Source organism: Mirounga angustirostris, unplaced genomic scaffold (genome assembly GCF_029215605.1).
Source record: "Mirounga angustirostris isolate CCGP_5_RB_7025 unplaced genomic scaffold, mMirAng1.0.hap1 SCAF_7, whole genome shotgun sequence".
NCBI lineage: Eukaryota > Metazoa > Chordata > Mammalia > Carnivora > Phocidae > Mirounga > Mirounga angustirostris.
Window position 1 is genome coordinate 54,141,023 of NW_026991715.1, and position 6,632 is coordinate 54,147,654.

At 36.9% G+C, this 6,632-nt stretch overlaps 1 pseudogene; it reads left to right on the plus strand.

The window, feature by feature from the left end:
• Window positions 1–6,003: 6,003 nt before the first annotated feature.
• Window positions 6,004–6,221, plus strand: LOC123852672 (protein kish-A-like; annotated as a pseudogene).
• The last annotated feature ends 411 nt before the right edge of the window (window positions 6,222–6,632 follow it).

A 6,632-nucleotide genomic window follows, 5' to 3' on the forward strand; every position in this document is an offset into this window, starting at 1 on the left:
AGAGCACTAAATGAGGGGAAACATGGTCTGAAATGACGCATGGTTCTAAACTCAGCCTAACCCCAAACCTAACCTGAAGCCAGGAACCCTGTTGGATTCTTTGTTGTCAGGGGAATTTTGCAGTCAGAGCAGAAAGCTTGGTCCAGCTTTGCTTCCCTGAGCTGCTTCCTTCCTCCGCGGCTGATTGTCCTGGACCAGGAAACGTGTTTCTTGTGACACACCCTTTGCCCCTCTTACAGATGTCTTGTTTGGTGAGCTCTTGTAATTTGTATTTCGTTTATGTATTTGCAAACAACACGTCACCTATTCACGGGGTTGTGACTCAGAACTGAGAAATAAATACATTTCCCTGTTTCCCCTGAGCAGGATGTTTAGTGCAACATTTTGACCTTTTTTTCTTGCTAAGCAAAGTCGTGTTGTCTGCGTCTTTAAAACCTGGATTGAACAATTTTACCAAACAGAAATAAAAGAATTGGTTTGTAAGTATATGTATAAAGATACACATTGAGTGAGAAAAAAAAAAGTAACCCGAATGCTATCACTAGAGAGTGGTTGGGTAAACTGTGGATATGTCCATATTTCTGGAATGTTGTGTGGCTATTGAAAAGGAGGAGTTAGATTTATATGGACTGACCAATAGGAAAGGCCACCATAAAGTGAGATGGAGGGAAATGTATATAGAAAAATTAGAGGAAGGGGTGCCTGGGTAGCTCAGTTGGTTAAGTGTCTGCCTTCAGCTCAGGTCGAGATCCCAGGGTCCTGGTATCGAGCCCCACATTGGTCTCCCTGCTCAGTGGGGAGTCTGCTTCTCCCTCTCCCTCTGGTGCTCCCCCTGCCTGTGCTCTCTTGTTCTCTCTCAAATAAATAAATAAAATCTTAAAAAAGAAAAATCCAGAGGAAAAAACCTTTTACTGTGAATATTTTCATTTGTGTGCATTGATATGAACATAAGGAAGAATGTGGACATTAAACTATTAACATTTATTGTCTTCAAGGAGAGGTGGTGGTAGGAGTGAGGGTCATGGGTAAGAAGAATACTGTTGTGTTTTTATTTGATACCACAAGGACTTTTTTTTTTTTGGCATGTAATAAAAGGCAATAAACGTATATATTGCTTTTTCATTTTGAAAGAGAAATCTAATAAAGTAATAAAGATAACTCATCCTGAATGACTTCAGTATTTTTTAATTGAGGAAGATGAATACATGATCCAGGAATAGATAAGATATTGAATCCCTCTGCATGTCATTGCTTGTGATCTGTGATGGTTTCAGTGTTGCGTGTGCTTAAAAATTACTTTGTGTTAAAGGTTTTCAACTAAATAATTCATATCCCATGAAAGTTGCCCTTTAGAAGTCTGCAATTCCATGGTTTTTATTATATTTGGATTTGTGTAACCATCACTACGCTTGTTTACAGGCCATTGTCCTTACTCCCCAAAGAAACCCCATACCCGTTAGCAGTCATGCTCTGTTTTCCCCGCTCCCCACACGATGGAGATTACTAATCCACCTCTGCCTCTATGGATTTGCCTATTATGGAACTTCATATAAATGATCATACAAAAATATGTGAAATATGTGACCTTTTGTGTCTGGCTTCTTTCAATTAGCAGAATATTTTCAAGGTTTATTTGTGTTGCCACATGATGGGTCAGTATTTAATTCATTTTATAGACGAATAATATTCCATTATATGGACATACCACTTTTGTTTTTCTATTTATGAGTTGATTGGCATTTGAATTATTTCCACTTTTTGCTGTTATGAACATCTGAGGACAGGTTTTTATGTGGGTATGTGTTTTCAATTCTTTTTTTTTTTTTTTTCAGTTTGTTTAAGTAATCTCTACCCAGCGTGGGTCTCGAACTCATGACCTGGAGATCCAGAGTCTCATGCTCCTCTGGGTGAACCAGCCAGGTGCCTCTGTTTTCAATTCTTTTTACCTCTTCTGTATATCTAGGGCAGAATTTCTGGGCTGTATGGGTAAATCCATGTTTAACATTTTTGGAAACTGCCAAACTGTTTTCCAAAACAGTTGTACTATATTATATAATACCTCAAGGAGTGCTTGAGGATTCTAATTCCTCCACACCTTTGTCAACCCTTGTTGTTTTATGTTTTTTTTTTTTTTTAATTTTAGCTTCCCTAGTGTGTAAGAAGTGGTTTTGCTTTGTTTTCCCCAACAACGTACGCTGTTGAGTTTTTTTTTAATCAATGTTGAGTATTTTTTAATGCTCATTTGGTCATTTGCATTTCTTCTTTGAATAAATATCTTTTAAAATCTCTTAAAAAATGGAATTATTTGTATTACTGTGGGGATTTATATTCTAGATAGAAGTCCCTTAGCAGAAATGTGATTTGAAAATCTTTTCTCCGGGGCGCCTGGGTGGCTCAGTTGGTTAAGTGACTGCCTTCGGCTCAGGTCATGATCCTGGAGTCCCTGGATCGAGTCCCGCATCGGGCTTCCTGCTCGGCAGGGAGTCTGCTTCTCCCTCTGACCCTCCCCACTCTCATGCTCTCTCTATCTCATTCTCTCTCTCAAATAAATAAACAAAATCTTTTAAAAAAAAAAAAGGAAAATCTTTTCTCCCATTCTGTGGGTTACCTTCACTCTCTTGATGGTGTATCCTTTGTAGCATAAAAGTTTAAATTTTGATGCAATCCAAAGGATCTTTTTTTTTTTTTTTGGCTTGTGCTTTCTGTGCTGTACCTAAGAAACAGTTACCTAATCCTAGGTCATGAAAATTTATCCTGTATTTCTTTTAAGAATTTTGGAGTTTTAGGGCACCCGGGTGGCTCAGTGGTTAAGCATCTGCCTTCGGCTCAGGTCATGATCCCAGGGTGCTGGGATCAAGCCCCGCATTGGGCTCCCTGCTTTGAGGGAAGTCTGCTTCTCCCTCTCCCACTCCCCCTGCTTGTGTTTCCTCTCTCGCTGTGTCTCTCTCTGTCAAATAAATAAATAAAATCTTAAAAAAAAGAATTTTATAGTTTTAACTCTTAAATTTAGGTCTATGATTAATTTTGAATTAATTTTTATATATTGTGTGATGTAGGGATCAAACTTCTTTTGTGTGTGTGTGTGTGTGCTGTGTGTATATCTTGTTTAAGCACCATTTATTGAAAAGACTATTCTTTCCCCATCCGGTTATCTTGGCCCCCCTGTCAAAAGCCGGTTTATCATAGATGCATGGGCTTATTTCTGGACTCTCAATTAGATCCCATTGATCTATGTATCTATCTTTATGCCAGTACTGCATTGTTTTACTATAGCTTAGTGGTAAGTTTGGGAATGTGAGTTCCCCAACTTTATTTTTCTTTTTCAAGATTGTTTGGCTATTTTGGGTTCCTAGTGCCTCCATATGAATTTTAGGATAAGCTTGTAAATTTCTGCAGGAAAACCTGGTGAATTTTGATAAGGATTCCCTTGAATCTGTAGATCAGTTTGGGGAGTATGCCATCTTAACAATATTAAGTCTCCGAATCCATGAACATGGAATATCTATTTATTTTGGTCTTCTTAAATTTCTTTCAATGAATTTTTAAATAGTTTTTAGCATATAAATCTTACACTTTTTTGTTAAATTTATTCTGAAGGATTTTCTTTTTGAGGCTATTGTGAATATGATTGTTTTCTTAATTTCATTTTCAGATTGTTCATTGCTAGTGTATGGAAATACAACTTGTTTTTGTATATTGGTCTTATATTCTGAATCTTGCTGTATGTATTAATTAGTTCTAATAGTTGGTGTTTTTTTTTGCATTTTTGGATTTCCTATATATGAGATTATGTTATCTCTATAGATTTACTTCTTCCTTTACAATCTTGATGATGTTTATTTCTTTTACCAACATATTTGCCTTTAGAACAACACTAAATAGAAGTGATCAGAGTGGACATCTGTCTTCTCAGTTGTGGGGGAAAGCGTTCAGTGTTGCACTATTAAGTGTGATGTTAGGTTTTTTAAAGATGCTCTTTCTCAGGTTGAAGAGGTTCCCTTCTATCTTTTATATTTTTAAATCATGAAATAGCGATCGGCTTTCATCAATATTTTTTTAAAAACCCACTTTATTGAGGTATGGCTGACATACAAAAAGCTATACATATTTAATGTATACAGTCTGGTGAATTTGGAGATAAGTACACACCCATGGAACCATCACCACAATCTGTGTTCTAAATATATTCATCACCCTCGCTGTCAAATGTTTTTTCTGCATCTATTGACATAATCATGTGGTTTTTGTTTTTTACTGTATTAACATAGTGTATTACATTGGTTGATTATCAGGTATTAAACCAACCTTGCATCTTGGAACGACTCCCACTTGGTCAGCGTGTATAATCCCTTTTATATGTTGTGGATTCAGTTTGTTAGTATTTTGCTAGATTTTTGCATCTGCATTCTTAAAATCTTTTTTTTTTTTTTAAAGATTTTATTTATTTGACAGAGAGCACCAGAGAGTACAAGCAGGGGGAGCAGCAGAGGGAGAAGGAGAAGCAGGCTCTCAGCTGAGCAGGGAGCCCCATATGGGGCTTGATCCCAGGACCCTGGGATCATGACCTGAGCCGAAGGCAGAGGCTTAACTGACTGAGCCACCCAGGCACCCCTCTTAAGATCTTTAGTTTTGTTTTTATTTATTTGTTTTTGTGTGATGACCGTGGTTTTGGTATCAGAGCAGGACTGGTCTCATAAAATGAGTTGGAGAGGGTTTTTTCCTCTACAAACTTGTGGAAGAGTTTGTGAAAGATTGACACTAATTCTTTTTTCAACATAGGGTAGAATTCACCTTTGAAGCCATTTGGTCCTAGGCTTTACTTTGAAGGTAGTTTTTTGATTACTAATTCAATCTCTTTACTTGTTATGGGTCAACTCAGATTGTCTGTTTTTTCTTAAGTCAGTTTCAGTACAGTGTTTCTAGGAATTTGTCCATTTCATTTAGTTTACATTACTTGTTTCCATACAATTGTTCATTGTATTTCTTTATAGTCATTTCATTTTTATAAGGTCAGTATTTATATTACCCATTTCATGCCTGATTTTAGTAATTTGAGCTTCTCTCTTTTTTTTCTTTGTTAGTCTAGCTAAATGTTTGTCAACTTGTTGATCCTTCAAAGAAGCAGCTTTTGGTTTCATTGATATTCTCTATTGTCTTTCTATTCTCTTGCATTAATTTCTGCTCTAATATTGTTTCCTCTTTCTTCTTGCTTTAGATTTAGTTTGCCGTTCGTTTTTAGTTTCTTACAATGGGAGTTTAGACTATTAATCTGAAATTAAAAAAATATTTATTTAAGATTTTATTTATTTGAGGGAGAGATAGCGAGAGAGAGCACGAGTGGGGGTGGGAGGCAGGGAGAGAGAGAAGCAGGCTTCCTGCTGAGCAGGGAACCCGACTTGGGGCTCCATCCCAGGATCCTGAGCAGAAGGTAGATGCTTAACTGAGTGAGCCACCCAGGCGCCCCTAAAATTTTTTTAAATATAGGCATTTACTACTATAAATTTCCCTCCAAGCATGGCTTTAGCTCCACCCCATAAATTTTGGTATGCTGTGTTTTCATTTTCACTCATCTTAAAGTACTTCCTAATTTCCTTTAGTGATTTCTTTTTTGACCCATTGGTTATTTAAGAGTGTGTTATTTAATTTCCACACTTTTTAATTCTTCCAATTTCCTTGTGTCATCAATGTCCATTTCATTCCATTTTGGTTGGAGAACAGTCTGTCTATTTTCAATCTTGTAGATTTCCTGAGGTTCATTTTATAGCTTAATGTATGATGTATTCTGGAGAATGTTCCTTGTGCACTTGAGAAGATTGTGTATTTGCTACCGTTGGGTAAAATGTTCTTAAAGTGTTCTGATAGATCTAGTTGCTTTATGATGTTATATATTATTTTACAAAGTCAGTTTGTACAGTCTTGGGTATATTACATGATTAGAATTATATAAAAATTCTCAACAAACTATTCTGAGGGGGATGTGGCTGGGGTTTTACTGGCCTCCCTATGTCTGCCATTTTCAATTTCCAGAGTGTCTTGACTGTAATCTTGCTGCTTATATGTACAGGTACTTATATCCGATCCTTGGCACCCAGCCTCCTGGACAGAAATAAAACTGGATTGTTGATATGTTTTGGAAGTTCACCCAAACTGGTGAACGGAAGAGTTTTTATATTGTGATATGCTGTATGGTGATGGCCTTCAGCATCCTCTTCATACAGTAGCTTGGAAAAATATCGGAATTTAGTCACCATCACATTTCAGTATGAAAAAAGGGTTTATGTGCAGAAAATAATGGGATAAATGGTTAACCCTTTTATTTCTGGACATTGAATGAGATAAATTTCCAGCTGCTGTTCTCTATTTTTATTATTGGGCCAATGTTCTATATAAATAGGGTGCAACCATTTAATTAAGAGTTAGGGGCACCTGAGTGGCTCAGGTGGTTAAGCATCTGACTTTGGCTCAGGTCATGATCTCGGGGTCCTGGGATCTAGCCCCACATTGGGCTCCCTGCTCAGCGGGAATCCTCCTTCTCCCCCTGCTCATGTTCTCTCTCTCTCTTTCTCAAATATATAAATAAATAAAACCTTTTTTAAAAAAGAGTGTAATATGTCTGTAACAATCAATCTCAG